Source organism: Osmia lignaria, chromosome 7 (genome assembly GCF_051020975.1).
Source record: "Osmia lignaria lignaria isolate PbOS001 chromosome 7, iyOsmLign1, whole genome shotgun sequence".
Classification (NCBI taxonomy): Eukaryota; Metazoa; Arthropoda; class Insecta; order Hymenoptera; family Megachilidae; genus Osmia; species Osmia lignaria.
This window is the reverse complement of record NC_135038.1, coordinates 870,882-892,936: the sequence shown is the minus strand read 5'-3', so window position 1 is coordinate 892,936 and position 22,055 is coordinate 870,882.

Sequence of the window (22,055 nt, the reverse complement as noted above, 5' to 3'; positions counted from 1 at the left end):
AATTAATAACAATATTATTATCACCATATCTACATTAGATATAATGTAATATACTGATTGATCCCCACAGATCAATGTACATTTAATAACAATATCATTATTAGCATTTCTACATTAGATATAATGTAATATACTGATTCATTCCCACAGATCAATGTACATTTAATAACAATATCATTATTACTATATCTACATTAGATATAATTTCATATACAGGTTCATTCCCACTGATCAATGTACATTTAATAACCACATCATTAGTAGTATATGTACATTACATACGTAATGTACAATTAATAACAATATTATTATCACCATATCTACATTAGATATAATGTAATATACTGATTCATTCCCACAGACCAATGTACATTTAATAACCATATCATTAGTACCATATCTACATTCGATATAATGTAATATACTGATTCATTCCCACAGATCAATGTACATTTAATAACAATATCATTATTACTATATCTACATTAGATATATTGTAATATACTGGTTGATCCCCAAAGATCAATGTACATTTAATGATAACATCATTAGTACTATATCTACATTCGATATAATGTAATATACTGGTTCATTCCCACAGATCAATGTGCCTTTAATAACAATATCATTAGCACTATATCTACATTCGATATAATGTAATATACTGATTCATTCCCACAGATCAATGTGCCTTTAATAACAATATCATTAGCACTATATCTACACTCGATATAATGTAATATACTGATTCATTCCCACAGATCAATGTACCTTTAATAACAATATCATTAGCACTATATCTACATTCGATATAATGTAGTATACAGATTCCTTCCCACAGATCAATGTACATTTAATAACCATATCATTAGTACTATATCTACATTCGATATAATGTAATATACTGATTCATTCCCACAGATCAATGTACATTTAATAACCATATCATTAGTACCATATCTACATCCGATATAATGTAATATACTGATTCATTCCCACAGATCAATGTACCCTTAATCACCATATCATTAGTTCTATATCTACTTTCGATATAATGTAATATACTGATTCATTCCCACAGATCAATGTACATTTAATAACCATATCATTAGTACCATATCTACATTAGATATGTAATGTACATTTAATAACAATATCATTATTACTATATCTACATTAGGTATTATGTCATATACAGATTCATTCCCAAAAATCAATGTACATTTAATAACAATATCATTAGTACTAAATCTACATTCGATATAATGTAATATACTGATTCATTCCCACAGATCAATATATTTAATAACCATATCAGTAGTACTATATCTACATTCGATATAATGTAATATACTGATTCATTCCCACTGATCAATGTACATTTAATAACAACATCATTAGTAGTATATCTACATTACATACGTAATGTACAATTAATAACAATATTATTATCACCATATCTACATTAGATATAATGTAATATACCGATGGATCCCCAAAGATCAATGTACATTTAATGACAATATCATTAGTACTATATCTACATCCGATATAACGTAATATACTGATTCATTCCCACAGATCAATATACCTTTAATATCCATATCATTAGTACTATAACTACATTCGATATAATGTAATATACTGATTCATTCCCACAGACCAATGCACCTTTAATAACAATATCATTAGCACTATATCTACATTCGATATAATGTAATATAATGATTCATTCCCACAGATCAATGTACATTTAATAACCATATCATTAGTACCATATCTACATTAGATATGTAATGTACATTTAATAACAATATCATTATTACTATATCTACATTAGGTATAATGTCATATACAGATTCATTCCCACAGATCAGTGTACATTAAATAGGAATATCATTAGTAGTATATCTACATTACATATGTAATGTACAATTAATAATAATATCATTATTACCAATTCTACATTAGATATAATGTAATATCCTGATTATTACCCAGAGATCAATGTACCATTAATAACAATATCATTAGCACAATATCTACATTCGATATAATGTAATATACTGATTCATTCGCACAGATCAATATACCTTTAGTAACCATATCATTAGTACTATATCTACATTCGATATAATGTAATATACTGATTCATTCCCACAGAACAATGTGCCTTTAATAACAATATCATTAGCACTATATCTTCATTCGATATAATGTAATATACTGATTCATTCCCACAGATCAATGTACATTTAATAACAATATCATCATTACTATATCTACATTAGATATAATTTCATATGCAGATTCATTCCCACTGATCAATGTACATTTAATAACAACATCATTAGTAGTATATCTACATTACGTACGTAATGTACAATTAATAATAATATTATTATCACCATATCTACATTAGATATAATGTAATATACTGATTGAACCCGAAAGATCAATGTACATTTAATAACATTATCATTAGTACTAAATCTACATTCGATATAATGTAATATACTGATTCATTCCCACAGATCAATATATTTAATAACCATATCAGTAGTACTATATCTACATTCGATATAATGTAATATACTGATTCATTCCCACAAATCAATATACCTTTAATAACCATATCATTAGTACTATATCTACATTCGATATAATGTAATGTACTGATTCAATCCCACAGATCAATGTGCCTTTAATAACAATCTCATTAGCACTATATCTACATTCGATATAAATGTAATATACTGATTCATTCCCACAGATCAATGTACATTTCATTACCACATCATTAGTACCATATTTACAATAGATATGTAATGTACATTTAATAACAATATCATTATTACTATATCTACATTAGGTATACTGTCATATACAGATTCATTCCCACAGATCAATGTACATTTAATAGCAATATCATTAGTAGTATATCAACATTACATATGTAATGTACAATTAATAACAATATCATTATTGCCATATCTACATTAGATATAATGTAATATACTGATTGATACCCACAGATCAATGTACATTTAATAACAATATCATTATTAGCATTTCTACATTAGATATAATGTAATATACTGATTCATTCCCACAGACCAATGTACATTTAATAACCATATCATTAGTACCATATCTACATTCGATATAATGTAATATACTGATTCATTCCCACAGATCAATGTACATTTAATAACAATATCATTATTACTCTATCTACATTAGATATATTGTAATATACTGGTTGATCCCCAAAGATCAATGTACATTTAATGATAACATCATTAGTACTATATCTACATTCGATATAATGTAATATACTGGTTCATTCCCACAGATCAATGTGCCTTTAATAACAATATCATTAGCACTATATCTACATTCGATATAATGTAATATACTGATTCATTCCCACAGATCAATGTGCCTTTAATAACAATATCATTAGCACTATATCTACACTCGATATAATGTAATATACTGATTCATTCCCACAGATCAATGTACCTTTAATAACAATATCATTAGCACTATATCTACATTCGATATAATGTAGTATACAGATTCCTTCCCACAGATCAATGTACATTTAATAACCATATCATTAGTACCATATCTACGTCCGATATAATGTAATATACTGATTCATTCCCACAGATCAATGTACCCTTAATAACCATATCATTAGTTCTATATCTACTTTCGATATAATGTAATATACTGATTCATTCCCACAGATCAATGTACATTTAATAACCATATCATTAGTACCATATCTACATTAGATATGTAATGTACATTTAATAACAATATCATTATTACTATTGTCACGTAGACAGACCGTTTTATCAAACGTGTCTCCTTTCAAATAAGCTTAAACATCTGGAAAGGAAAACTCTCGGGCAAACCGACCATTTACTCTCGTAATAAACAGAAGGCCCACCGATAGCAGAACCAAACACTTGGGAAAGCAATGGGTCCGCCGTAATCAAATAGCAGATGCAACCACTCTAAACTGTCGCAGAGGCAGGTGGACCCAGCCTGATCACTCGAATAGTAACCAGACCACCCTTCTTAATTAGTATATAAACCCGTTCGTACCAACGATCGGGGGCAGTACCAGAGCTCATCTCGTGTCGAGCACGTCGTGTACGGTAGTGAGTTGGTTACTATTAGTGAGATCGGGTTGAAGTCCCCTTCGAGCAACATTCACCTTATAGAATCCGCGAGTCGTGTTTCTATTTGGCATTACAATCAACCACACACAACACCCCCGCATTGCCAGTGCGTGAACACCGAGCATAGTGGAAATAGGTAATATATCACATTATACACCTATATTCGCGACAACAACATCTGTAATAGACCAAGATTGTAGAATATATACATTGCTGTGTCAAACCCACATTAGCATTCTCCTTTAAACCCAGTGAAACCTTGTGACAGTTCCTACCACAATACAATCTTACCGCTCGGGTTGTATTGATAATAAAATAAGTTACGCGGCCGCCAATCAGAAAGCCTCTGATAGCCACGCGCGCTGCCAAGCCGTCGGCCACGTAACACTATATCTACATTAGGTATAATGTCATATACAGATTCATTCCCAAAAATCAATGTACATTTAATAACAATATCATTAGTACTAAATCTACATTCGATATAATGTAATATACTGATTCATTCCCACAGATCAATATATTTAATAACCATATCAGTAGTACTATATCTACATTCGATATAATGTAATATACTGATTCATTCCCACAGAGCAATGCACCTTTAATAACAATATCATTAGCACTATATCTACATTCGATATAATGTAATATACTGATTCATTCCCACAGATATGTACATATAATAACCATATCATTAGTACCATACCTACATTCGATATAATGTAATATACTGATGGATTCCCACAGATCAATGCACCTTTCATAACAATATCATTAGCACTATATCTACATTCGATATAATGTAATATACTGATTCATTCCCACTGATCAATGTACATTTAATAACAACATCATTAGTAGTATATCTACATTACATACGTAATGTACAATTAATAACAATATTATTATCACCATATCTACATTAGATATAATGTAATATACTGATTGATCCCCACAGATCAATGTACATTTAATTACAATATCATTAGTACTAAATCTACATTCGATATAATGTAATATACTGATTCACTCCCACAGATCAATATATTTAATAACCATATCAGTAGTACTATATCTACATTCGATATAATGTAATATACTGATTCATTCCCACAGATCAATATACCTTTAATAACCATATCATTAGTACTATATCTACATTCGATATAATGTAATGTACTGATTCATTCCCACAGACCAATGCACCTTTAATAACAATATCATTAGCACTATATCTACATTCGATATAATGTAATATACTGATTCATTCCCACAGATCAATATATTTAATAACCATATCAGTAGTACTATGTCTACATTCGATATAATGTAATATACTGATTCATTCCCACAGACCAATGCACCTTTAATAACAATATCATTAGCACTATATCTACATTCGATATAACGTAATATACAGATTCATTCCCACAGATATGTACATATAATAACCATATCATTAGTACCATACCTACATTCGATATAATGTAATATACTGATTGATCCCCACAGATCAATGTACATTTAATTACAATATCATTAGTACTAAATCTACATTCGATATAATGTAATATACTGATTCATTCCCACAGATCAATATATTTAATAACCATATCAGTAGTACTATATCTACATTCGATATAATGTAATATACTGATTCATTCCCACAGATCAATATACCTTTAATAACCATATCATTAGTACTATATCTACATTCGATATAATGTAATGTACTGATTCATTCCCACAGACCAATGCACCTTTAATAACGATATCATTAGCACTATATCTACATTCGATATAATGTAATATACTGATTCATTCCCACAGATCAATATATTTAATAACCATATCAGTAGTACTATGTCTACATTCGATATAATGTAATATACTGATTCATTCCCACAGAGCAATGCACCTTTAATAACAATATCATTAGCACTATATCTACATTCGATATAATGTAATATACTGATTCATTCCCACAGACCAATGCACCTTTAATAACAATATCATTAGCACTATATCTACATTCGATATAACGTAATATACAGATTCATTCCCACAGATATGTACATATAATAACCATATCATTAGTACCATACCTACATTCGATATAATGTAATATACTGATTGATCCCCACAGATCAATGTACATTTAATTACAATATCATTAGTACTAAATCTACATTCGATATAATGTAATATACTGATTCATTCCCACAGATCAATATATTTAATAACCATATCAGTAGTACTATATCTACATTCGATATAATGTAATATACTGATTCATTCCCACAGATCAATATACCTTTAATAACCATATCATTAGTACTATATCTACATTCGATATAATATAATGTACTGATTCATTCCCACAGACCAATGCACCTTTAATAGCAATATCATTATCACTATATCTACATTCGATATAACGTAATATACTGATTCATTCCCACAGATCAATGCACCTATCATAACAAAATCATTAGCACCATATCTACATTCGATATAATGTAATATACTGATTCATTCCCACTGATCAATGTACATTTAGTAACAACATCATTAGTAGTATATCTACATTACATACGTAATGTACAATTAATAACAATATTATTATCACCATATCTACATTACATATAATGTAATATACTGATTGATCCCCAAAGATCAATGTACATTTAATAACAATATCATTAGTACTAAATCTACATTCGATATAATGTAATATACTGATTCATTCCCACAGATCAATATATTTAATAACCATATCAGTAGTACTATATCTACATTCGATATAATGTAATATACTGATTCATTCCCACAGATCAATATATTTAATACCCATATCAGTAGTACTATATCTACATTCGATATAATCTAATATACTGATTCATGCCCACAGATCAATGTACGTTTAATAACAATATCATTAGCACTATATCTACATTCGATATAATGTAGTATACAGATTCCTTCCCACAGATCAATGTGCCTTTAATAACAATGTCATTAGCACTATATCTACATTCGATATAATGTAATATACTGATTCATTCCCACAGATCAATGTACATTTCATAACCATATCCTTAGTACCATATCTACAATAGATAAGTAATGTACATTTAATAACAATATCATTATTGCCATATCTACATTAGATATAATGTAATATACTGATTGATCCCCACAGATCAATGTACATTTAATAACAATATCATTATTAGCATTTCTACATTAGATATAATGTAATATACTGATTCATTCCCACAGATCAATGTACATTTAATAACCATATCATTAGTACCATATCTACATTCGATATAATGTAATATACTGATTCATTCCCTCAGATCAATGTACATTTAATAACAATATCATTATTACTATATCTACATTAGATATATTGTAATATACTGGTTGATCCCCAAAGATCAATGTACATTTAATGACAACATCAGTAGTACAATATCTACATTCGATATAATGTAATATACTAATGGATTCCCACAGATCAATGCACCGTTCATAACAATATCATTAGCACTATATCTACATTAGGTATACTGTCATATACAGATTCATTCCCACAGATCAATGTACATTTAATAGCAATATCATTAGTAGCATATCTACATTACATACGTAATGTACAATTAACAACAATATTATTATCACCATATCTACGTTAGACATAATGTAATATACTGATTGACCCCAAAGATCAATGTACATTTAATTACAATATCATAAGTACTAAATCTACATTCGATATAATGTAATATACTGATTCATTCCCACAGATCAATGTGCCTTTAATAACAATATCATTAGCACTATATCTACACTCGATATAATGTAATATACTGATTCATTCCCACAGATCAATGTACCTTTAATAACAATATCATTAGCACTATATCTACATTCGATATAATGTAGTATACAGATTCCTTCCCACAGATCAATGTGCCTTTAATAACAATATCATTAGCACTATATCTACATTCGATATAATGTAATACACTGATTCATTCCCACAGATCAATGTACATTTCATAACCATATTATTAGTACCATATCTACAATAGATATGTAATGTACATTTAATTACAATATCATTATTACTATATCTACATTAGGTATACTGTCATATACAGATTCATTCCCACAGATCAATGTACATTTAACAGCAATATCATTAGTAGTATATCTACATTACATATGTAATGTACAATTAATAACAATATCATTATTACCATATCTACATTAGATATAATGTAATATACTGATTGATCCCCAGAGATCAATGTACATTTAATGACAATATCATTAGTACTATATCTACATCCGATATAACGTAATATACTGATTCATTCCCACAGATCAATATATTTAATAACGATATCAGTAGTACTATATCTACATTCGACATAATGTAATGTACTGATTCATTCCCACAGACCAATATACCTTTAATAACCATATCATTAGTACTATATCTACATTCGATATAATGTAATGTACTGATTCAATCCCACAGATCAATGTGCCTTTAATAACAATCTCATTAGCACTATATCTACATTCGATATAAATGTAATATACTGATTCATTCCCACAGAACAATGTGCCTTTAATAACAATATCGTTAGCACTATATCTACATTCGATATAATGTAATATACTGATTCATTCGCACAGATCAATATACCTTAAGTAACCATATCATTAGTACTAAATCTACATTCGATATAATGTAATATACTGATTCATTCCCACAGATCAATATATTTAATAACCATATCAGTAGTACTATATCTACATTCGATATAATGTAATATACTGATTCATTCCCACAGATCAATATACCTTTAATAACCATATCATTAGTACTATATCTACATTCGATATAATGTAATGTACTGATTCATTCCCACAAACCAATGCACCTTTAATAACAATATCATTAGCACTATATCTACATTCGATATAACGTAATATACTGATTCATTCCCACAGATATGTACATATAATAACCGTATCATTAGTACCATACCTACATTCTATATAATGTAATATACTGATGGATTCCCACAGATCAATGCACCTTTCATAACAATATCATTAGCACTATATCTACATTCGATATAATGTAATATACTGATTCATTCCCACTGATCAATGTACATTTAATGACAACATCATTAGTACTATATCTACATTCGATATAATGTAATATACTGGTTCATTCCCACAGATCAATGTGCCTTTAATAACAATATCATTAGCACTATATCTACATTCGATATAATGTAATATACTGATTCATTCCCACAGATCAATGTGCCTTTAATAACAATATCATTAGCACTATATCTACACTCGATATAATGTAATATACTGATTCATTCCCACAGATCAATGTACCTTTAATAACAATATCATTAGCACTATATCTACATTCGATATAATGTAGTATACAGATTCCTTCCCACAGATCGATGTACATTTAATAACCATATCATTAGTACCATATCTACATCCGATATAATGTAATATACTGATTCATTCCCACAGATCAATGTACCCTTAATAACCATATCATTAGTTCTATATCTACTTTCGATATAATGTAATATACTGATTCATTCCCACAGATCAATGTACATTTAATAACCATATCATTAGTACCATATCTACATTAGATATGTAATGTACATTTAATAACAATATCATTATTACTATATCTACATTAGGTATAATGTCATATACAGATTCATTCCCAAAAATCAATGTACATTTAATAACAATATCATTAGTACTAAATCTACATTCGATATAATGTAATATACTGATTCATTCCCACAGAACAATGTGCCTTTAATAACAATATCATTAGCACTATATCTACATTCGATATAATGTAATATACTGATTCATTCGCACAGATCAATATACCTTTAGTAACCATATCATTAGTACTAAATCTACATTCGATATAATGTAATATACTGATTCATTCCCACAGATCAATATATTTAATAACCATATCAGTAGTACTATATCTACATTCGATATAATGTAATATACTGATTCATTCCCACAGAGCAATGCACCTTTAATAACAATATCATTAGCACTATATCTACATTCGATATAATGTAATATACTGATTCATTCCCACAGACCAATGCACCTTTAATAACAATATCATTAGCACTATATCTACATTCGATATAACGTAATATACAGATTCATTCCCACAGATATGTACATATAATAACCATATCATTAGTACCATACCTACATTCGATATAATGTAATATACTGATTGATCCCCACAGATCAATGTACATTTAATTACAATATCATTAGTACTAAATCTACATTCGATATAATGTAATATACTGATTCATTCCCACAGATCAATATATTTAATAACCATATCAGTAGTACTATATCTACATTCGATATAATGTAATATACTGATTCATTCCCACAGATCAATATATCTTTAATAACCATATCATTAGTACTATATCTACATTCGATATAATGTAATGTACTGATTCATTCCCACAGACCAATGCACCTTTAATAACAATATCATTAGCACTATATCTACATTCGATATAACGTAATATACTGATTCATTCCCACAGATATGTACATATAATAACCATATCATTAGTACCACACCTACATTCGATATAATGTAATATACTGATGGATTCCCACAGATCAATGCACCTATTATAACAAAATCATTAGCACCATATCTACATTCGATATAATGTAATATACTGATTCATTCCCACTGATCAATGTACATTTAATAACAACATCATTAGTAGTATATCTACATTACATACGTAATGTACAATTAATAACAATATTATTATCACCATATCTACATTACATATAATGTAATATACTGATTGATCCCCAAAGATCAATGTACATTTAATAACAATATCATTAGTACTAAATCTACATTCGATATAATGTAATATACTGATTCATTCCCACAGATCAATATATTTAATAACCATATCAGTGGTACTATATCTACATTCGATATAATGTAATATACTGATTCATTCCCACAGATCAATATATTTAATACCCATATCAGTAGTACTATATCTACATTCGATATAATCTAATATACTGATTCATGCCCACAGATCAATGTACGTTTAATAACAATATCATTAGCACTATATCTACATTCGATATAATGTAGTATACAGATTCCTTCCCACAGATCAATGTGCCTTTAATAACAATGTCATTAGCACTATATCTACATTCGATATAATGTAATATACTGATTCATTCCCACAGATCAATGTACATTTCATAACCATATCCTTAGTACCATATCTACAATAGATAAGTAATGTACATTTAATAACAATATCATTATTACTATATCTACATTAGGTATACTGTCATATACAGATTCATTCCCACAGATCAATGTACATTTAATAGCAATATCATTAGTAGTATATCTACATTACATATGTAATGTACAATTAATAACAATATCATTATTGCCATATCTACATTAGATATAATGTAATATACTGATTGATCCCCACAGATCAATGTACATTTAATAGCAATATCATTATTAGCATTTCTACATTAGATATAATGTAATATACTGAATCATTCCCACAGATCAATGTACCCTTAATAACCATATCATTAGTTCTATATCTACTTTCGATACAATGTAATATACTGATTCATTCCCACAGATCAATGTACATTTAATAACCATATCATTAGTACCATATCTACATTAGATATGTAATGTACATTTAATAACAATATCATTATTACTATATCTACATTAGGTATAATGTCATATACAGATTCATTCCCAAAAATCAATGTACATTTAATAACAATATCATTAGTACTAAATCTACATTCGATATAATGTAATATACTGATTCATTCCCACAGATCAATATATTTAATAACCATATCAGTAGTACTATATCTACATTCGATATAATGTAATATACTGATTCATTCCCACAGAGCAATGCAGCTTTAATAACAATATCATTAGCACCATATCTACTTTCGATACAATGTAATATACTGATTCATTCCCACAGATCAATGTACATTTAATAACCATATCATTAGTACCATATCTACATTAGATATGTAATGTACATTTAATAACAATATCATTATTACTATATCTACATTAGGTATAATGTCATATACAGATTCATTCCCAAAAATCAATGTACATTTAATAACAATATCATTAGTACTAAATCTACATTCGATATAATGTAATATACTGATTCATTCCCACAGATCAATATATTTAATAACCATATCAGTAGTACTATATCTACATTCGATATAATGTAATATACTGATTCATTCCCACAGAGCAATGCACCTTTAATAACAATATCATTAGCACTATATCTACATTCGATATAATGTAATATACTGATTCATTCCCACAGACCAATGCACCTTTAATAACAATATCATTAGCACTATATCTACATTCGATATAACGTAATATACAGATTCATTCCCACAGATATGTACATATAATAACCATATCATTAGTACCATACCTACATTCGATATAATGTAATATACTGATTGATCCCCACAGATCAATGTACATTTAATTACAATATCATTAGCACTAAATCTACATTCGATATAATGTAATATACTGATTCATTCCCACAGATCAATATATTTAATAACCATATCAATAGTACTATATCTACATTCGATATAATGTAATGTACTGATTCATTCCCACAGACCAATGCACCTTTAATAACAATATCATTAGCACTATATCTACATTCGATATAACGTAATATACTGATTCATTCCCACAGATATGTACATATAATAACCATATCATTAGTACCACACCTACATTCGATATAATGTAATATACTGATGGATTCCCACAGATCAATGCACCTATCATAACAAAATCATTAGCACCATATCTACATTCGATATAATGTAATATACTGATTCATTCCCACTGATCAATGTGCCTTTAATAACAATGTCATTAGCACTATATCTACATTCGATATAATGTAATATACTGATTCATTCCCACAGATCAATGTACATTTAATAACCATATCATTAGCACTATATCTACATTAGGTATACTGTCATATACAGATTCATTCCCACAGATCAATGTACATTTAATAGCAATATCATTAGTAGCATATCTACATTACATACGTAATGTACAATTAACAACAATATTATTATCACCATATCTACGTTAGACATAATGTAATATACTGATTGACCCCAAAGATCAATGTACATTTAATTACAATATCATAAGTACTAAATCTACATTCGATATAATGTAATATACTGATTCATTCCCACAGATCAATGTGCCTTTAATAACAATATCATTAGCACTATATCTACACTCGATATAATGTAATATACTGATTCATTCCCACAGATCAATGTACCTTTAATAACAATATCATTAGCACTATATCTACATTCGATATAATGTAGTATACAGATTCCTTCCCACAGATCAATGTGCCTTTAATAACAATATCATTAGCACTATATCTACATTCGATATAATGTAATACACTGATTCATTCCCACAGATCAATGTACATTTCATAACCATATTATTAGTACCATATCTACAATAGATATGTAATGTACACTTAATTACAATATCATTATTACTATATCTACATTAGGTATACTGTCATATACAGATTCATTCCCACAGATCAATGTACATTTAACAGCAATATCATTAGTAGTATATCTACATTACATATGTAATGTACAATTAATAACAATATCATTATTACCATATCTACATTAGATATAATGTAATATACTGATTGATCCCCAGAGATCAATGTACATTTAATGACAATATCATTAGTACTATATCTACATCCGATATAACGTAATATACTGATTCATTCCCACAGATCAATATACCTTTAATATCCATATCATTAGTACTATAACTACATTCGATATAATGTAATATACTGATTCATTCCCACAGACCAATGCACCTTTAATAACAATATCATTAGCACTATATCTACATTCGATATAATGTAATATAATGATTCATTCCCACAGATCAATGTACATTTAATAACCATATCATTAGTACCATATCTACATTAGATATGTAATGTACATTTAATAACAATATCATTATTACTATATCTACATTAGGTATAATGTCATATACAGATTCATTCCCACAGATCAGTGTACATTAAATAGGAATATCATTAGTAATATATCTACATTACATATGTAATGTACAATTAATAATAATATCATTATTACCAATTCTACATTAGATATAATGTAATATCCTGATTATTACCCAGAGATCAATGTACCATTAATAACAATATCATTAGCACAATATCTACATTCGATATAATGTAATATACTGATTCATTCGCACAGATCAATATACCTTTAGTAACCATATCATTAGTACTATATCTACATTCGATATAATGTAATATACTGATTCATTCCCACAGAACAATGTGCCTTTAATAACAATATCATTAGCACTATATCTACATTCGATATAATGTAATATACTGATTCATTCCCACAGATCAATGTACATTTAATAACAATATCATCATTACTATATCTACATTAGATATAATTTCATATGCAGATTCATTCCCACTGATCAATGTACATTTAATAACAACATCATTAGTAGTATATCTACATTACGTACGTAATGTACAATTAATAATAATATTATTATCACCATATCTACATTAGATATAATGTAATATACTGATTGAACCCCAAAGATCAATGTACATTTAATAACATTATCATTAGTACTAAATCTACATTCGATATAATGTAATATACTGATTCATTCCCACAGATCAATATATTTAATAACCATATCAGTAGTACTATATCTACATTCGATATAAATGTAATATACTGATTCATTCCCACAGATCAATGTACATTTCATTACCACATCATTAGTACCATATTTACAATAGATATGTAATGTACATTTAATAACAATATCATTATTACTATATCTACATTAGGTATACTGTCATATACAGATTCATTCCCACAGATCAATGTACATTTAATAGCAATATCATTAGTAGTATATCAACATTACATATGTAATGTACAATTAATAACAATATCATTATTGCCATATCTACATTAGATATAATGTAATATACTGATTGATCCCCACAGATCAATGTACATTTAATAACAATATCATTATTAGCATTTCTACATTAGATATAATGTAATATACTGATTCATTCCCACAGACCAATGTACATTTAATAACCATATCATTAGTACCATATCTACATTCGATATAATGTAATATACTGATTCATTCCCACAGATCAATGTACATTTAATAACAATATCATTATTACTATATCTACATTAGATATATTGTAATATACTGGTTGATCCCCAAAGATCAATGTACATTTAATGATAACATCATTAGTACTATATCTACATTCGATATAATGTAATATACTGGTTCATTCCCACAGATCAATGTGCCTTTAATAACAATATCATTAGCACTATATCTACATTCGATATAATGTAATATACTGATTCATTCCCACAGATCAATGTGCCTTTAATAACAATATCATTAGCACTATATCTACACTCGATATAATGTAATATACTGATTCATTCCCACAGATCAATGTACCTTTAATAACTATATCATTAGCACTATATCTACATTCGATATAATGTAGTATACAGATTCCTTCCCACAGATCAATGTACATTTAATAACCATATCATTAGTACTATATCTACATTCGATATAATGTAATATACTGATTCATTCCCACAGATCAATGTACATTTAATAACCATATCATTAGTACCATATCTACATCCGATATAATGTAATATACTGATTCATTCCCACAGATCAATGTACCCTTAATAACCATATCATTAGTTCTATATCTACTTTCGATATAATGTAATATACTGATTCATTCCCACAGATCAATGTACATTTAATAACCATATCATTAGTACCATATCTACATTAGATATGTAATGTACATTTAATAACAATATCATTATTACTATATCTACATTAGGTATAATGTCATATACAGATTCATTCCCAAAAATCAATGTACATTTAATAACAATATCATTAGTACTAAATCTACATTCGATATAATGTAATATACTGATTCATTCCCACAGATCAATATATTTAATAACCATATCAGTAGTACTATATCTACATTCGATATAATGTAATATACTGATTCATTCCCACAGAGCAATGCACCTTTATAACAATATCATTAGCACTATATCTACATTCGATATAATGTAATATACTGATTCATTCCCACAGATATGTACATATAATAGCCATATCATTAGTACCATACCTACATTCGATATAATGTAATATACTGATGGATTCCCACAGATCAATGCACCTTTCATAACAATATCATTAGCACTATATCTACATTCGATATAATGTAATATACTGATTCATTCCCACTGATCAATGTACATTTAATAACAACATCATTAGTAGTATATCTACATTACATACGTAATGTACAATTAATAACAATATTATTATCACCATATCTACATTAGATATAATGTAATATACCGATGGATCCCCAAAGATCAATGTACATTTAATGACAATATCATTAGTACTATATCTACATCCGATATAACGTAATATACTGATTCATTCCCACAGATCAATATACCTTTAATATCCATATCATTAGTACTATAACTACATTAGATATGTAATGTACATTTAATAACAATATCATTATTACTATATCTACATTAGGTATAATGTCATATACAGATTCATTCCCACAGATCAGTGTACATTAAATAGGAATATCATTAGTAGTATATCTACATTACATATGTAATGTACAATTAATAACAATATCATTATTGCCATATCTACATTAGATATAATGTAATATACTGTTTGATCCCCACAGATCAATGTACATTTAATAACAATATCATTATTAGCATTTCTACATTAGATATAATGTAATATACTGATTCATTCCCACAGATCAATGTACATTTAATAACCATATCATTAGTACCATATCTACATTCGATATAATGTAATATACTGATTCATTCCCTCAGATCAATGTACATTTGATAACAATATCATTATTACTATATCTACATTAGATATATTGTAATATACTGGTTGATCCCCAAAGATCAATGTACATTTAATGACAACATCATTAGTACTATATCTACATTCGATATAATGTAATATACTGGTTCATTCCCACAGATCAATGTGCCTTTAATAACAATATCATTAGCACTATATCTACATTCGATATAATGTAATATACTGATTCATTCGCACAGATCAATGTACATTTAATAACAATATCATTATTACTATATCTACATTAGATATAATTTCATATACAGGTTCATTCCCACTGATCAATGTACATTTAATAACCACATCATTAGTAGTATATGTACATTACATACGTAATGTACAATTAATAACAATATTATTATCACCATATCTACATTAGATATAATGTAATATACTGATTGATCCCCAAAGATCAATGTACATTTAATTACAATATCATTAGTACTAAATCTACATTCGATATAATGTAATATACTGATTCATTCCCACAGATCCATATATTTAATAACCATATCAGTAGTACAATATCTACATTCGATATAATGTAATATACTAATGGATTCCCACAGATCAATGCACCGTTCATAACAATATCATTAGCACTATATCTACATTAGGTATACTGTCATATACAGATTCATTCCCACAGATCAATGTACATTTAATAGCAATATCATTAGTAGCATATCTACATTACATACGTAATGTACAATTAACAACAATATTATTATCACCATATCTACGTTAGACATAATGTAATATACTGATTGACCCCAAAGATCAATGTACATTTAATTACAATATCATAAGTACTAAATCTATATTCGATATAATGTAATATACTGATTCATTCCCACAGATCAATGTGCCTTTAATAACAATATCATTAGCACTATATCTACAATCGATATAATGTAATATACTGATTCATTCCCACAGATCAATGTACCTTTAACAACAATATCATTAGCACTATATCTACATTCGATATAATGTAGTATACAGATTCCTTCCCACAGATCAATGTGCCTTTAATAACAATATCATTAGCACTATATCTACATTCGATATAATGTAATACACTGATTCATTCCCACAGATCAATGTACATTTCATAACCATATTATTAGTACCATATCTACAATAGATATGTAATGTACATTTAATTACAATATCATTATTACTATATCTACATTAGGTATACTGTCATATACAGATTCATTCCCACAGATCAATGTACATTTAACAGCAATATCATTAGTAGTATATCTACATTACATATGTAATGTACAATTAATAACAATATCATTATTACCATATCTACATTAGATATAATGTAATATACTGATTGATCCCTAGTGATCAATGTACATTTAATGACAATATCATTAGTACTATATCTACATCCGATATAACGTAATATACTGATTCATTCCCACAGATCAATATACCTTTAATATCCATATCATTAGTACTATATCTGCATTCGATATAATGTAATATAATGATTCATTCCCACAGATCAATGTTCATTTCATAACCATATTATTAGTACCATATCTACAATAGATATGTAATGTACATTTAATTACAATATCATTATTACTATATCTACATTAGGTATACTGTCATATACAGATTCATTCCCACAGATCAATGTACATTTAACAGCAATATCATTAGTAGTATATCTACATTACATATGTAATGTACAATTAATAACAATATCATTATTACCATATCTACATTAGATATAATGTAATATACTGATTGACCCCAAAGATCAATGTACATTTAATTACAATATCATAAGTACTAAATCTACATTCGATATAATGTAATATACTGATTCATTCCCACAGACCAATGCACCTTTAATAACAATATCATTAGCACTATATCTACATTCGATATAATGTAATATACTGATTCATTCCCACAGACCAATGCACCTTTAATAACAATATCATTAGCACTATATCTACATTCGATATAACGTAATATACAGATTCATTCCCACAGATATGTACATATAATAACCATATCATTAGTACCATACCTACATTCGATATAATGTAATATACTGATTGATCTCCACAGATCAATGTACATTTAATTACAATATCATTAGTACTAAATCTACATTCGATATAATGTAACATACTGATTCATTCCCACAGATCAATATATTTAATAACCATATCAGTAGTACTATATCTACATTCGATATAATGTAATGTACTGATTCATTCCCACAGACCAATGCACCTTTAATAACAATATCATTAGCACTATATCCACATTCGATATAACGTAATATACTGATTCATTCCCACAGATATGTACATATAATAACCATATCATTAGTACCACACCTACATTCGATATAATGTAATATACTGATGGATTCCCACAGATCAATGCACCTATCATAACAAAATCATTAGCACCATATCTACATTCGACATAATGTAATATACTGATTCATTCCCACTGATCAATGTACATTTAATAACAACATCATTAGTAGTATATCTACATTACATACGTAATGTACAATTAGTAACAATATTATTATCACCATATCTACATTAGATATAATGTAATATACTGATTGATCCCCACAGATCAATGTACATTTAATAACAATATCATTATTAGCATTTCTACATTAGATATAATGTAATATACTGATTCATTCCCACAGATCAATGTACATTTAATAACCATATCATTAGTACCATATCTACATTCGATATAATGTAATATACTGATTCATTCCCTCAGATCAATGTACATTTAATAACAATATCATTATTACTATATCTACATTAGATATATTGTAATATACTGGTTGATCCCCAAAGATCAATGTACATTTAATGACAACATCATTAGTACTATATCTACATTCGATATAATGTAATATACTGGTTCATTCCCACAGATCAATGTGCCTTTAATAACAATATCATTAGCACTATATCTACATTCGATATAATGTAATATACTGATTCATTCCCACAGATCAATGTACATTTAATGACAATATCATTATTACTATATCTACATTAGATATAATTTCATATACAGATTCATTCCCACTGATCAATGTACATTTAATAACCACATCATTAGTAGTATATCTACATTACATACGTAATGTACAATTAATAACAATATTATTATCACCATATCTACATTAGATATAATGTAATATACTGATTGATCCCCAAAGATCAATGTACATTTAATTACAATATCATTAGTACTAAATCTACATTCGATATAATGTAATATACTGTTTCATTCCCACAGATCAATATATTTAATAACCATATCAGTAGTACTATATCTACATTCGATATAATGTAATGTACTGATGGATTCCCACAGATCAATGCACCGTTCATAACAATATCATTAGCACTATATCTACATTAGGTATACTGTCATATACAGATTCATTCCCACAGATCAATGTACATTTAATAGCAATATCATTAGTAGCATATCTACATTACATACGTAATGTACAATTAACAACAATATTATTATCACCATATCTACGTTAGACATAATGTAATATACTGATTGACCCCAAAGATCAATGTACATTTAATTACAATATCATAAGTACTAAATCTACATTCGATATAATGTAATATACTGATTCATTCCCACAGATCAATGTGCCTTTAATAACAATATCATTAGCACTATATCTACATTCGATATAATGTAATATACTGATTCATTCCCACAGACCAATGCACCTTTAATAACAATATCATTAGCACTATATCTACATTCGATATAACGTAATATACAGATTCATTCCCACAGATATGTACATATAATAACCATATCATTAGTACCATACCTACATTCGATATAATGTAATATACTGATTGATCCCCACAGATCAATGTACATTTAATTACAATATCATTAGTACTAAATCTACATTCGATATAATGTAATATACTGATTCATTCCCACAGATCAATATATTTAATAACCATATCAGTAGTACTATATCTACATTCGATATAATGTAATGTACTGATTCATTCCCACAGACCAATGCACCTTTAATAACAATATCATTAGCACTATATCTACATTCGATATAACGTAATATACTGATTCATTCCCACAGATATGTACATATAATAACCATATCATTAGTACCACACCTACATTCGATATAATGTAATATACTGATTGATCTCCACAGATCAATGTACATTTAATTACAATATCATTAGTACTAAATCTACATTCGATATAATGTAACATACTGATTCATTCCCACAGATCAATATATTTAATAACCATATCAGTAGTACTATATCTACATTCGATATAATGTAATGTACTGATTCATTCCCACAGACCAATGCACCTTTAATAACAATATCATTAGCACTATATCCACATTCGATATAACGTAATATACTGATTCATTCCCACAGATATGTACATATAATAACCATATCATTAGTACCACACCTACATTCGATATAATGTAATAT